Below are 17,120 nucleotides of genomic sequence, written 5' to 3' on the forward strand. Positions count from 1 at the left end.
GGATTTATTTTTCCTCTTATAAATTCAGTAACCTACAGAAGTTGGTATTCAAGTTTTATTTCTGATATTATCACATTTTACATATGCCCTAGAATATAGGCAAAAACATAGTCAAGATTTTTTGTTTAATTTTGCCATGCTGAACTGAATGTGACATTAATAAAGGAGGATAAATATTCCATTTTATTCCTCTAACATGTCCCCCAAGTTCCTACCTTTCAGCCTTTGATGACATTCTATCTTGGTTCTGTGTACATCTCTTCCCATCTCACCGCCCACCTTTGCCTACAACTATTACCCAACACTCACGCCCCAACTCAAATCACACATCACCAATGAAATATAACATCGTGCCCATAAGCACTGAAATCAGATGGAACTGGGTATAATTTTCTGTTATGCTTCTTTCATTCATAAAACATGCAACATCATTATAAGGAAAATATTTTCAACACTGAACACTGCACCTGATAATACATATTCCCAGCACTTTTTGTCTTGGGGTCCACCACATCGTAACTGACACCTACATAAATCAGCAAACTAGTATGAATCTCTAGGTATTTGCCCCAGGCTCTACTCTATTAACTTTCAATCTTCTGTTCTCATGATTACCTACCTAGTTTCTATGTTTATATCACTATACTCTTGTTTTGATACCTGCTTTGTTATTCTCACTGTTTTTATCTCTCAGCTTTGGTTAGGTTTCTTGAACTCTGTTCCTACATTCTCCTCAGCCCTGTTAATGTGTAGCCATTCTCAGCTTTAGATGAAAAACTCCTCCTCCATTTCTAACACATTGTATTATTCCCTTCAGATCCCATACCATACGGGAACGGGGACTTAGGCAGAAAGCACTGGTCTTTGGGCAATTACTGGAAGTGAATCTGAGAACTCTCTCCAGCCAAAGACTAGACTCCTCTTATATATAGGGAAGTTTGATTTCAAAGTGGAATGAGTATCCACTTTGGAATACAACAGAATTCCAAGTGGAAATTACAGAGAGCTAAGACTTCTAACAAGAAGATGGGCCCTGAACTGGAGAAGCAGTATGAAAACACAGAGAGTAAAGAGGTATGTTACTTCAGATAGAGTAATCATAAAAGGCCCCACAGATGAGATGATATTTGAGCAGAGACTAGAAGAAAGTCAGGATGCAAAATATGTGATTATCTGGGAGACAAGTATTTTATAACAATGGAAGAAAAATGAACAATTTCCTGATGTTGACTCTTTCTTACAATGTTTAAGGAGCAAGGGAAGGGGCTTCCCTGGTGGCGCAGTGGTTGAGAGTCCGCCTGCCGATGCATGGGACGAGGGTTCGTGCCCCGGTCTGGGAAGATCCCACATGCTGCGGAGCGGGTGGGCCCGTGAGCTATGGCCGCTGAGCCTGCGCATCCGGAGCCTGCGCTCCACAATGGAGAGGCCACAACAGTGAGAGGCCCGCGTACCGCAAAAACAAAACAAAAAAAACCCAAACAAACAATGTTTAAGGAGCAAGGATTAGACCAGTTGCCTGGAGCAGAGTGAGTCAGGATGAAAGAGATCAGAAATAAGGTAAGAAAAGCCAACTGATATAAGACCTTATGGGTGATGGTAAAGATTCTGGATTTAATAGTTAGCATGATGGGAAACTATTAAAATAATGTTGAAAAGAGTAAAATGACATAACCTGATTTACATTTTAAAAAATAACTCTGACTTAAATGTATGTATAGCATTCAAAATCTTACATGTAAAGAAAGCATTCAGGGAGACACACATGGCACCCTATAAAAACCAATAACAGGTTGATAAATGTTATACCGAGTATACACAAAACAGCTTCTTTTTCTCTAGTATTTTTCTATGATTAACTATTGATATTTCAACTTATGACTCAGGAAAGCATAAACTATAAATATATGCATCTATATAAATAGAAATATAAATACATATAAATATTGTTGATGGCTATTTTACTTTTCTTCAACTTACCCTGAATATTCAATAAGTAAAATTGATGTGTATAAATTGAAGAAAAACATTTTATCACTCCTATTTTGAGGAAACATTTTTAAATTTTTTTTAACCAACTCATTTAATTAAATATGTTGAATATTTTGAAAAAGTAAGCTTGAGGTATGGAACTCTGTATGCTCTTTCACACTTAAAGAAAAAGCAAAAGTACAAAAATAGCTGATAAAAATGGATTAGCTAGGGCTTCCCTGGTGGCGCAGTGGTTGCGAGTCTTCCTGCCGAAGCAGGGGACACGGGTTTGTGTCCCGGTCCAGGAAGATCCCACATGCCGCCTACCAGCTAGGCCCATAAGCCATGGCCGCTGAGCCTGTGTGTCTGGAGCCTGTGCTCTGCAACGGGAGAGGCCACAACAGTGAGAGGCACACGTACCGGGATAAAAAAGATTAGCTAGTACCAAGCAGGTATGTGAAGAGCAGTAGAAAATGAGCGATGTTAAACATCATTTTTATCAAACACCATACAAATACTTAGCAAGAGATACTAATGCAAGGTGATAGCAGGAGCTAGTACTTAGGACCAAATCTTTAATTATCTATCAGCAGTGCTATTTTCATTATAAGATCACAGGAAAGATATTCCACAGGTGACTTGCTGATTTTATCTCTTCCTACTGGCAAAAAGCAGAAGAACTGAGTGATTAACATCTGACTGCTGGGTGGAATAAACCATGTTAGGACCCTATCTTCACCAGTTGCTGGTCATGTCACCTTGAAAAAGTCATGTAACTGTTCTAAGTCTTAATTCTCTTGCCCATAAAATGGCCATAATATTAGTTCCTACATCAAAAGCTTTCTTGTAAGAGATTGTTCCTATAAAGCATTTAGACCAGCCTCTGAAATGCAATAAGCATCTCTTAAATGTTACCTGTGATTATTATATCCAGGCCACCTTGTGCTATTTCTATCAAGATACAGTGATAATCTCAATGAGTCTAAACAAAACACAACTAGGAGGGAGAAAATATTGATCGAAAAGTGAATTTTTCGTATCAGGCAAAAATTATATTTTGTCAGGAAATATATAAAATAGCACATATCTGATAATAAAATTTTGAGTATAAAATATTTAAAAAGAAAAGAAAAGCACACAAGCTAAGGATCAGCTTTCCTGGGGATCTTATAAGGTAAAGTAAACTATGTTTATAAATCTAAATGTTAAAGCATATGGATTGGGGTCCTTCTATTATCATTCCTAACAAGCCAAATCCTGTTTATCTTTCAGGGCCAGCTCAAGTATCACACACCAAGGTCTTTCCTGCCCATCAGCACTCTGCCACAATAATTCTGTTAACACTTTATGTTCATAACAGCTCACTAAAAATTGAGAGCAAGGCAGGAGAGTTCACAGAGATCCTCCACAAAGCACTCAGCCTTCACTGTAGAGTGTACTGCAGCAGCCATCTAAAGGCTAAGGGCTGGGCATGAGATCTGACAGAAATGAGCTTTCAGAGGCTCTGCAAAGGTTGACAGCTGATCAATAAGACAGCAAGGGAACTCCATGGTGCCAAAAGCTGCCTGGTTAGCAATAAAGCATAAAATGATCTCTTGATTCAGGTGATTAGATTCCAAGCCCTGCTAAAAAGGAAAATATAGGTAGATGATCAATAAAGACATAGAGTGAAAAATGGAGTTGGATACAGATATCAATGTAGGAATAGGTATATTAATAAATATTGACATAAACATAGACATAAGATATCTCATCACAAAAACAATAAAAAATTCATTCTGTATAAAATTATTTCACAAATATTGTTCATAAATACAAAACTGTCAATATGCTCCCTCAAAAATAAAGTTTAAAGGAACGAAATAAACACTACTGAACACCATAAACAAGCTACGTTCTTTTCATATGTTACCTCGTGTAATCCCCAACCACCTATGAGGTGGCTATATTATTAATCTCATTTTACAGCTGAGAATACAAAAAAAATTAAAGAAGGAATTCACTTGTTTAAGGCCATGAAGCTTCCAGCAACAAAGCCAACATGCAAACCAGGTCTGTTTAGGTTTGCTCTGTGAAGTTGACTCCCCAAAAGAAAGATTTTAGGAAATTTAAAGAACTCTTTTTTCAGAACTCTGATATATAGATTCCCTTAGAATATCATGGTACAATATCAGGAATTAGCTGACTCAATATATTTTTATTTCCTAGACAATATTATTTTTTATACCTTTGATGGAATATAATTGCTTCACAATGTTGTGTTAGTTTCTGCTGTACAACAAAGTGAATCAGCTATATGTATACATATATCCATAATCCCTCCGTCTTGAGCCTCCCTCCCACCCTCCCTATCCCACCCCTCTAGGTCGTCACAAAGCATCAAGCTGATCTCCCTGTGCTATGCAGCAGCTTCCAACTAGCCATCCATTTTACATTTGGTAGTGTATATATGTCAGTGCTACTCTCTCATTTCATCCCAGGCAATATTATTACAAACTTTTAGGGATTTACAATTCCTTTGCTCCTTACTACAGATTCATAACCATTGAGGTGTAATTTCTATATAATGAAGAAAAAATTAAACATTCCAAACAAGGGAACAAAGTTTTAAGTTGCTGAACATTGTAATTTGACTACATTCAGCAGGCAGACACAAGTATTAATATTATATCAAAGTTAAATATTGTACCTTAGGTGCTAGATCAATAGTCACAACTGAAAAAAATCTTACCGTTTCAATAGAAGTTTAAATACCATGAAAGAACTAAAGATAACCATCCTCTCTAAAAGAGACTGACTTTAAAAGATTCTGGAGTAAGACAATTCTGAAACTGTGGCAGATTCTCTTCCGAAAAAGACATGCAAACACTCCAGATGAATGAGATAAAAGGAGAAAGACCAGACACTCTCCATGCTGACCTACGAACACGTAGAAGAGTATGTTCACAAGTAGTGCTGCTTTATCTTCTATTTTCTTCTGAGATGACTGAAAGAGGGAGGAATGTTTAAAATCATTAAATAACACAATGTGTTATTTCTCTTATGATAGAAAAAATATTGATGTAACCTATGCCTTACTTTACACTCAGAGTCAAGGATGAGGTGTCTAATGACACACACTAACAGAAGAAATAGAAGGAATATAAATTCAATCGAACTAAGGAGTAAATAGCGGGAGGTGAGGAAGATGGCGGAGGATTAAGACGCGGAGATCACCTTCCTCCCCACAGATACATCAGAAATACATCTACACATGGAACTGCTCCTATAGAACACCACTGAATGCTGGCAGAAGACCTCAGACTTCCCAAAAGGCAAGAAACTAACTCCCCATGTACCTGGGTAGGGCAAAAGAAAAAAAAAAAAAAAAAAACAGAGACAGAAGAAAAAGGATGGGACCAGCACAGGTGGGAGGGAGCTGTGAAGGAGGAAAGGTTTCCACACACTAGAAGCCCCTTCGAGGGCGAGATTGCGGGGGTGGGGGGGGAAGCTTCTGAGCCACGGAGGAGAGCACAGCAACAGGGTGTGGAGGGCAAAGCAGAGAGATTCCCGCACAGAGGATCGGTGCTGACCAGCACTCACCAGCCCGAGAGGCTTGTCTGCTCACCAGCTGTGGTGGGCAGGGGCTTAGAGCTGAGGCTCGGGATTCCGTCGGACCGCACGGAGAGGACTGGGGTTGGCGGTGTGAACACAGCCTGAAGGGGCTAGTGAGCCACGGCTAGCAGGGAGGGAGTCCGGGGAAAAGTCTGGAGCTGCCGAAGAGGCAAGAGACTTTTTCTTCCTGCTTTGTTTCCTGGTGCACGAGGAGAAGGGATTAAGAACGCTGCTTAAAGGAGCTCCAGAGACGGGCACAAGCCACGGCTAACAGCACAGACCGAAGAGATGCTAAGGCTGCTAATGCAGCCACCAACAAGCCTGTGTGTGATCACAGGTCACTCTCCACACCTCCCCTCCCAGGAGCATGTGCAGCCCACCACTGCCAGGGTCCCGTGATGCAGGAACAACTTCCCCAGGAGGACACACAGTGCGTCTCAAGCTGATGCAACGTCATGCTGGCCTCTGCTACCGCAGGCGCACCCCGCATCCGTGCCCCTCCCTCCCCCCAGCCTGAGTGAGCCAGAGCCCCTGAATCAGCTGCTCCTTTAACCCCGTCCTGTCTGAAAAAAGAACAGACGCCCTCAGGTGACCTACATGCAGAGGTGGGGCCAAATCCAAAGCTGAATGCCCGGAGCTGTGCCAAGAAAGAAGAGAAAGAGAAATTTCTCTCAGCAACCTCAGGAGCAGCGGATTAAATCTCCACAATCAACTTGATGTACCCTGCATCTGTGGAATACCTGAATAGACAACGAATCATCCCAAATTGAGGAGGTGGACTTTGAGAACAAGATATATTATTTTTTCCCCTTTTCCTTTTTTGTGAGTGTGTATGTGTATGCTTCTGTGTGAGATTTTTTTCTGTAAAGCTTTGCTTTCACCATTTGTCCTAGGCTTCTGTCCGTCCCTTTTTTTTTCCACTTTAAGAAAAATTTTTTTAATAATTATTTTTCATTTTAATAACTTTATTTTATTTTATCTTTATTTTATTTTATTTTATCCTCTTTCTTTCTTTCTACTTTTTCTCCCTTTTATTCTGAGCCGTGTGGATGAAAGGCTCTTGGTACTCCAGCTGGGAGTCAGCGCTGTGCCTCTGAGGTGGGAGAGCCAACTTCAGGACACTGGTCCGCAAGAAACCTCCCAACTCCACGTAATATCAAATGGAAAAAAACTCCCAGAGATCTCCATCTCAACGACCAGCAAGCTACAGTGCTGGACACCCTATGCCAAACAATTAGCAAGACAGGAACATAACCGCACCCATTAGCAGAGAAGCTGCCTAAAATCATAATAAGGCCACAGACACCCCAAAACACACCACCAGACGTGGACCTGCCCACAAGAAAGATAAGATCCAGCCTCATCCACCAAAACACAGGCACTAGTCCCGTCAACCAAGAAGCCTACACAATCCACTGAACCAACTTTAGCCACTAGGGACAGACACCAAAAACAATGGGAACTACGAACCTGCAGCCTGCGAAAAGGAGACACAAACACAGTAAGATAAACAAAATGAGAAGACAGAAAAACACACAGCAGATGAAAGAGCAAGGTAAAAACCCACCAGATTGACAAATGAAGAGGAAATAGGCAGTCTACCTGAAAAAGAATTCAGAATAATGATAGTAAAGATGATCCAAAACCTTGGAAACAGAATAGAGAAAATGCAATAAACGTTTAATTTAACAAGGACCTAGAAGAACTAAAGAGGAAACAAACAATGATAAACAACACAATAAATGAAATTAAAAACACTCTAGATGGGATCAATAGCAGAATAACTGAGGTAAACTCAAAATGGATTAAAGACCTAAATGTAAGGCCAGACACTATCAAACTCTTAGTGGAAAACATAGGCAGAACTCTCTATGACATAAAGCACAATAAGATCCTTTCTGACCCACCTCCTAGAGAAATGGAAACAAAAACAAAAACAAACAAATGGTACCTAATGAAACTTAAAAGCTTTTGCACAGCAAAGGAAACCATAAACAAGACCAAAAGACAACCCTCAGAATGGGAGAAAATATTTGCAAATGAAGCAACTGACAAAGGATTAATCTCCAAAATTTACAAGTAGCTCATGCAGGTCAATAACAAAAAAACAAACAACCCAATCCAAAAATGGGCAGAAGACCTAAACAGACATTTCTCCAAAGAAGATATACAGATTGCCAACAAACACATGAAAGAATGCTCAACATCATTAATTGTTAGAGAAATGCAAATCAAAACTACAACAAGGTATCACCTTACACCAGTCAGAATGTCCATCATCAAAAAATCTAGAAACAATAAATGCTGGAGAGGGTGTGGAGAAAAGGGAACGCTCTTGCACTCTTGGTGGGAATGTAAATTGATACAGCCATTATGGAGACAGTACGGAGGTTCCTTAAAAAACTACAAATAGAACTACCATACGACCCAGCAATCCCACTACTGGGCATATACCGTGAGAAAACCATAATTCAAATAGAGACATGTACCACAATGTTCATTGCAGCTCTATTTACAATAGCCAGGATATGGAAACAACCTAGGTGTCCATCGACAGATGAATGGATAACGAAGATGTGGCACATATATACAATGGAATAATACTCAGCCATAAAAAGAAACAAAATGGAGTTATTTGTAGTGAGGTGGATGGACCTAGAGTGTGTCCTACAGAGGGAAGTAAGTCAGAAAGAGAAAAACAAATACCGTATGCTAACACATATGTATGGAATGGAAAAAAAAAAAAAAAAGGTCATGAAGTACCTAGGGGTAAGACGGGAATAAAGACACAGACCTACTAGAGCATGGACTTGAGGATACGGGGAGGCGGAAGGGTAAGTTGTGACAAAGTGAGAGAGTGGCATGGACATATATACAGTACCAAACATAAAATAGCTAGTGGGAAGCAGCCACATAGCACAGGGAGATCAGCTAGGTGGTTTGTAACCACCTAGAGGGGTAGGATAAGGAGGGTGGGAGGGAGGGAGACGCAAGAGGGAAGAGATATGGGAACATATGTATATGTATAACTGATTCACTTTGTTATAAAGCAGAAACTAACACATCATTGTAAAGCAATTATACTCCAATAAAGATGTTTAAAAAAAAAAGTAAATAGCAATCCTTTTAGAAAAAATAAAAATACTTTTCTCCAAATAATTGGGGACAAGACAAAAGGATCAATTCACTTTGCTTATTAAAGCAAAAGTCATATCGTAAGACCCATCTGTAAGATTTTATTTTAAAATCTGTAAGTGGCAGAATTAAGTTTTATTTTCAGTTTTCTTATTGGGTCTTTAGTTCTTCCCTCCTTTCCTCCCTTCCTCCCTTCTTCCCTTCTAATCCAAATCCATGTTTTAAATGAAAATAGCTATATTTTTAATTTTAAAAAACTACCATTGTCATTTCCATTGAGTGGACAAATGCATATAAAAATTTCCTGAATGTCATTATGGTTTAGAGCAATGCACCTCAAAATGTGGTTGGTAGATCAATTCTGGTTTTTGAATTGTTACTGATCTGCAATGAAATAACATGGAAATTGGAAGTAAGTGTTTTGTAACTTATTGTCATTTCCTATGTGTTGAATAAAAAGTAAACATACAAGCTTCCATTTCATTTTTCTACTAATTTGTTTATATCATGCTTTATAAAATCTGCAATAGTCTGGGGAGAGAAGAATGAGTATTTTCCCTCAAGTAAGTCTTAGAACCATTGGTTAACGATGAGCTTTGGCAACAAACAGAAATCATTTTGAGTCCCAGCTCTGCCAAACTCTTAATTGTATTATGTTGGGCAAATTACTTCACCTCTTTTATTTCAACTTCCTCATCTGAAGAATGTGTACTGACTTTATATGATTATTGTGTGGTCCTTGGACCAGCAACATCAATATCACCCAGGTGCTTGTTTGAAATGCAGATTCTCAGACCTACCCCAGACTTACCAAATCAGAATCTGCATTTTAACAAGATTTCTCAGGTTATGCATGTGCACAAATACAGTGCTTGGCATTAATCAGGAACTATTAGCAGTTGTTGACTTTATTCATAATAATAATAATAATATGTAAATATCATTGCTTGAAGTAGAGAGTGATATTTGAGACTCAGGTAAATACAGAGGCATAAAAATCAAACAATTTCCTTTCTGCTGTTTTACAAGTACCTAAAAAGTACAGAATATAGGGCTTCCCTGGTGGCGCAGTGGTTGGGAGTCCACCTGCCGACGCAGGGGACACGGGTTCATGCCCCCGTCTGGGAAGATCCCACGTGCTGCGGAGCGGCTGGGCCCGTGAGCCATGGCCGCTGAGCCTGTGCGTCTGGAGCCTGTGCTCCGCAACAGGAGAGGCCACAGCAGTAAGAGGCCCGCGTACCGCAAAAAAAAAAAAAAAAGTACAGAATATAAAGCAGATTCTGTGGATATTAATAACCAAGAACACATGCTTCTCATCCTCAAAGATCCCATCTGATAAAATATAAGCCAAGAACATCTAACAGAAATAACAAAGTGTTCTGACTTACTGGTATAGCCATAAAGAAATTATTTCCAGAGGAAAATGGATAAATTGAGGCAGTGCTACTGTAAGACAGTACTTTTGAACAAAGGGTAAATTTTATTTGACCTGAAAAAAAGACAAAGGGAGAAAATAATCACTCTGTGCTCAGCCAAAACACTTGCGTATACTTGATCTTATGTCAAAAGTTACCTGAACGTACAAGGACTTAATGTTAACTCCAGCCAAATGTCCTTTAAATTTACCCTGCTGTGACTAGTCGATACAGAGGTCACATACCATTTCAGCTGCAATAGCAAAGCTCAGTGGGAAGTAAAGATGAAACTGCTTGCTACTTATCTCTAGATCCTCTGTCTAGGTTTCTGAAAAACCGGACTCAGGTAGCAAATATAGCTCAGTAACGATTTTGCAGAATCAACAGATGAAGGTTAAGACAGGAAACAAAAGTAGCACATTGACATTTGCCACTTTACAGAATAAAGGTGCGTCCCAACAACTTACACAAGAAGTGTGCCTCGGCCTAATATTGCCAGTGATGCCCCAGAGGACAGTTTAATATCTAATAGACAACTGATTGTTCCCTTCTGTTAAAGCCACATACAAAGATTGCCCAAGGCAAAGAGACATAAACACTGGTAATTCACAATTTCACTTACAATATCTTTATTTTCTTTTCAACTCCATATAGCTGACTTTTGTAAAAGCTGAATTTTTACAAAATGGGAACTTCAAATTAGCCATAGAAAAGTATTCTTCTACAATGCCAAATACCAAGATATTTTCCAGATACAAACAGTTACCAGTGTTTTCTCTGTACCGTACACTATACTAGATACTAAAAGATGGATGTAAAAGAAATAAGAGGAATTTTCTCTAACTGCGCTATTTACTGGAAGTGTATAAGGAACACACAAAGAAATACATAATATTTTACAGTGAGTCCAGATACCCGGTTTCCACTCTCAGTTTCCATCCACCCTTCATTTTATGTCATGTTTCAGTACAGCATAAATATAAATGATGTCTACAAGTCTGAAATCCATCAAATGTATCCATAGTTTGAAAACTCGTATGACATTAAGACAATCGATTTGTAAGTTTAAAAATTTTTTGAAACTAAAATTCAGCCACTGTATTTGTTAAACATGCAGGAACAAGATATATGTTTTCATAACTTAAAATTTTTGTATATTCCAAGGGATAAAATCATTTTAAAATATCACAAGACTTTATGAACCAGACCTCAAATATATTATCATTATTAAGAACGTGAAATAACATCACATGGATGCACTTAAACATTCAAATAATTAGTTTCATATGCCATTCTTATACTAATACAGTGTCATTTTTAAAATGGTTTCAAAGTTCAAAATTATATGATTAGTGTCTAAGCCTGTACTACCATTTTGTTTTAGCCCCAAAAAGTTGTAGAAACTTTATTTTATTTTTAATTTATTTTATATACAGCAGGTTCTTATTAGTTATCTATTTTATACATATTAGTGTATACATGTCAATCCCAATCTCCCAGTTCATCCCACAACCACCACCCCACCCCACTTTCCCCGCTTGGTGTCCATACGATAGAAAATTTTAAATGTCATGGTGTTGTCTAATTTTCTTTGTAAGAATCTTCCTTAAGTACATGTGAGTAATTGTGTTAAATTACTCATCATGAAAGTTAATTTGACAGTTAATTATAATAAAGGAGAGGGTTTTCTGAACATAAATCAGGGCTTTAATGCCTAAAGGATAAGCTACACTGACAGAATTTGTCCTTATTGTGGCCTTACTGCTATATGCTAACCCCCAAATTAACATTTTGTACTTTTAAAAGCTAAAAAAAGAAGGCCAATGTTTTTGATGATGCAGGGTATGCTGATTTTTCTCTTGGAGAGGAGCATGAAATAGTCCATTGAACACGCTTTGGTCTGAATTCTAATTTCACCTTTCGTCAGCTGTGTGATTGGAGCAAATTATTTGACTCTCTGAGATTCATAATTTTTTTCCAGCTATTAAAAAGTTGATTAAAATATGCAATTTTTTGGCTTTGTTGGGATAATTAAAAGAAATGAAGAGCAGCTACATCTGCCCCTGAGATATAGAAAGCACTCAGTAATTGTCAGCATTCCTCCTTTCTTCCTCTTCATTCGTGTTGGAAAGAGGGAAATATTTGCAATTCCCTCAAGGTCCTCAATAGAATTTTTTAAAATTACATTTTATGACATTTATCAGTTAATAATTTTTTTCACATGCATTAGCTCTTTCAGTGTTTCCATTAACCTTGTGCTGGGGCAAAACAGATAATTATTCCTTTTTTACAGGTAAAGAAACAGGTTCAGGGAAGTTAATTAAATTAACCAAGTTCACACAACTAGAAAATGACAAAATGGGATATAAACCCACGTCTATCTGATTTCAAAACCTATTCCCTGGGCTTCCCTGGTGGCGCAGTGGTTGAGAATCCGCCTGCCGATGCAGGGGTCATGGGTTCGTGCCCCGGTCCGGGAAGATCCCACGTGCCGCGGAGCGGCTGGACCCGTGAGCTGTGGCCGCTGAGCCAGTGCATCCGGAGACTGTGCTTCGCAACGGGAGAGGCCACAACAGTGAGAGGCCCACGTACCGCAAAAAAAAAAACAAAAAAAAAACCTATTCCCTACCTCCGGCGTCACTGTCTACCAAGCCAGAGGTTTTGTACTCAGTGGTACACAACTCTTCTTGACTAAACTGTAGAAAAATTAGGAAAATTGGTATAATCAGGGAGTTTTCCTAAAAGTAGAATATATTCATATTTTTAAATTTAGAGATTATCCTTTATTAGGATAAAATATATTTTTATTTTAAAGCAGTAGTAAGAGTAGATGAGAGAGGTTTCTCATGGTTTTAGCTAAAATTAGACATTGTCAAGCCTACATGTTTCCATTATATTTTTAAATTTTACTGGACTGTGAAATGCAGAAGTCTAGAAATCATATACTATGGCATGGTACTTTATTACTCTCACTAATAATTTTAAAATGAAATTGCACTGAAACAGCATGAGATTTCCAAATGAAGCTAGCCCCAGAGAATGTAATATAATGATGTGGGTAAATCTTACCCCTATCAAACATAAACTAAAAGCTCTAAAAAGGACATTTAGACTGTTTAATAGATTGCAAAGTTGGTAGTTTCAGCAGAACTATGCGGGTGTCAAATCATTCACTAGTAACAAGCTATTTGTTGATAGGACAGAAGAGACTCCAGGGACCGTGGCTTACTATTAACAGGTGAAGCAGCCCCCAGTGGAAGCACACCTACCAAGGGGCAGCAGCATTCATGATGACTTTCTGCAATGAAGAGCGACAGGGCCTTCATTGTAAACAGACCGTATTAGGGTTAGCAGGACACTAACACTGCATTGTGCTGATTTCCCAGGTTTTTTTCTGTATGTCTATTTTCCATAGCATGAAATTCTCCCTCTTGATCTATTCCTGGACACACTCTTGAAGTGTCTGGCTGGGCGAATAATGTTTAAAGGGCCTGAGATTTATTAACCTGGTATTAACAATTTCGTATATGCCCTGTCCTCCCTTTTTCCCCAGAAACAAGGCTGGGTTGCCCTGACACAATGCTCCCTAAATACCATGTGCGTACCACTTTCACTGCACTTCCATACTACAGTACAATTCCCTCTTTATCTGATGATATACATCAGTGTATATATGGTACTTGGCACATGACTGGCACTCAGGAAGTGGATAGATGGATGGATGGATGGAGTCTCTGGCACAGGTACATCTAGAATAACTTTAGTGGCTTCTTTCTATAGAGATGAGATCTAGTAATGCACTCCCTGACAGTGCCTGCAGAAGGCAACGCCAAAACATTTCAACAGAACTTCAGCATCACTGAAACACCATCCGCATTTGAAGACCCATATTACAAATCTGGCCTACATTTATGAAATTCAAGAAAACTTATATTGATATATGATGTCACTGGTTTGATAATGACATAATCTTGCAATGAAAAAATGGGAGAAAAATAAAGAAATGTCTCAATTGACATACCTTTGCCAACAGGTCCTTCAGTAGGTTCCCTTGATGATGTAAAGAAGCATGTGTGGTCAATATTTTGACAAAATGGCACTGAACACATTCACAATGCAAGATAAAATGCATGCTATTATTCTGGACAACTTTAAAAGCAAACCTAGAGATAGCAGAGTGGTTGAGAGCTCATATAGATATAGTATCTACTTTCAACAGACTGGCTTTTTTTCCCACAGGGAATTATAAACAGCAAACCTAGAAATGGTTTTGGGGTTCTCTGAAATAAAGGGGAAATTAAAATGACATATAAAAATCCAGGGTATAGGTTAAGACAAAGGGAGTTAAATCATGTAACCTATGCTCTAATGATTGGATTTAGCAGAAGCCCTTGGGACAATGAAATAAGCTTCAATATACCAAAAGACAGAACTTTAAACTTTGAAAATACAAATATTTTGAAAGTGTGAAAAAATTTTTGACATCAATATTTAGAACACTGCAGCTTTCCCCAACTGAAAAAGATATACTACAAACATTTTCTCAACTAAGCAATGAGTGGAATATGCTTTATTAAATATATGTTCTTGAGAACCATAACTCTACTAAGTAAAATATACAAATGCCTCAGAGCCTCAGGCCCTTTTAAAATCAATAATTTAAAGTCATTTAAAAGATTGCAGAGAAAAAGTCATTTAAGGGATTATAGTTTACAGGGATTGTTTATCTGTAAACTATAAAATTCATTTAATGTCTGATGAACTTTCATACAATAAGAAAATTCAATATTCAGAAGACTTCCTAAGAAGACAGAGAAGGAAGTACACAACCCTGGCTGCAAGACTGCAAAGAAACTGGTGTGATGCCATGGCATGGACATAGAAATGCACTGAAAACTTAACACCTAAACTAACTATAAAAGAATTATTGACAATTTTCCATGTGGGCAATGAGAACAAGAACATTCTAGGCTGAAAGAATAGCAGAAGCAATAATATGATATATTATTTAATACTCTTTTGGCCATAGGAGACAGGAAAACACAACCCAAATTAGCTAATGGAAAAAAAAGATGTTGACTCATAGACCAGTCAAGGTCCAGACATAAAAACAGAAACAGTGTTACAGATTTCAAACTGAAAGCATTTACCACAGAGAACTGGTTACTCTGATGCTGGAAGCAAAAGGGGATGCTGAGTTGACCCAGATATTAGTAAGTTCAGGACAAATTTACCATCCCTGAAGTTGATAGAACAAAAATACACCTAGGATCTTGAAGGAGAGGTTCCAGCATATCTTATGCTCAGACCTCCAGGAGCCTTAGCACATCTGGCCTTAGAAACAAACTGGCCAGGCTAACAATTCTGATACTGCTTTACATCTATACTGGCAAGAGCCAGGTTTCTCACTGTTGGGGTGGGAATTTACAGATAAGCAAGGGAAGAAAGCTCGACTGATCAACCTTATGATAATGGATTAGAGTTGGAGACATCAGTAAGAACACATGATTAATATAGATACAGATAGTTGTACATAGAAATCACTAAAGATATGTGCACATGCACAGGGTAGTATACACGTATACGTTTCTGTGTTCTGTCATCTGAGAGAGCTTAGAAGCAAGGACACACCAGTAGCAACAATCCCATCTAGTACCCAGAATTGGTCTTGATTACCATTCTGCAATAAAAGGAACCAAGTTTCCTTGGAGAAATGGCTGATTCTAGAACTAAGGCAAGAAATATACAAGATGAGCCTGAAGCATCTTGTTATGTCAGGAAGTACGGAAATGTTCAACAAAAAAACCCTAACTGATGGGAGTATGTCAAAAGGACACAGGAGTCAACTGAAAAGGCCCTCAGTGGCCAAAGCCAGAACAATTTGAACAACAAATAAAGTAGTATTAGATTATAATCCACAGTGTAAGACAAATATCCATGCATCCATAGATGCATGATCTATAAGAAGAGACAGATCTCCCTTTAGAAGATTTCAAATAATTTATGTAGATAATCTCAAGGAGTGAGCAAAAATTCCCACTCCTTATATGTGGCTGCACATAACTTCTTTCCAAAGAGGGCAATAAAAAGGGAGGATGGGAAGAAAAGTAACTTTACAGGAGAGAAACCTGACAAACACTACCTCAGCCAGGTCATCAAAATTAACATTAACAGTGATAAGTCATATGGATGGTACACACCCTTGACGTGAGGGGATGAAAATGGCACTTTACCTCTGTGGTGTTCCTACTAAAAACCTGTAACTCTGGTCTAATCATGAGAAAAAGATCAGAGAAATTCCAATAGAGGGGCATCCTACAAAATAACTGCTCAGTACTCCTCAAAACTATCAAGGGCATCAGAAACAAGGAAAATCTGAGAAAATGTCACAAACAAGAGAAGCTTCAGGAAACAACATGCCAAGTAAATGTAATGTGGTATCCTGGACAGAATCTTGTAATAGAAAAAGACATTGGTAAAAACTAAAGAAATCAGTAAACTGAATGAACTATGGACTTTAATTACTAATGTGTCAGTATTAGTTCATTAATTGTAACAAATGTAATGTAAGTATGTAAGATGTTAGTAATAGTGAGACCTAGGTGAAGAGTACATATAATCCCTTTGGTACTATCTTCTCCATTTTTCTATAAGTCTAAAACCATAGTTTTTTTAAACCTAATGAACAATATAATTAAAAATGGTTAAAACGGTGACTTTTATGTTAAGTATATTTTACAACAATAAAAAGTCCATTATAAAAATAAAAGAATAAATTGGAGGCTAGAGCTAGAATTGTCTTCAGTCGCTAGAACAGTTGCTGTGTACTGAAGCCCCTCTGCCCTCTTTCCTCCTTCCACTTTCACTCTAACACCTCCAGTGGCAGAACCTAATGAAAGGCTGGCTGTCAGATGAGTCTATGAAGGTATTTCCAAAGTCCCTAAACTTAGAGGTATGGGTGTGTAGCTAAGAGATGATAGGTAAACCACAAGCACAGCTGGCAAGGAT

Source organism: Kogia breviceps, chromosome 12 (genome assembly GCF_026419965.1).
Source record: "Kogia breviceps isolate mKogBre1 chromosome 12, mKogBre1 haplotype 1, whole genome shotgun sequence".
NCBI lineage: Eukaryota > Metazoa > Chordata > Mammalia > Artiodactyla > Physeteridae > Kogia > Kogia breviceps.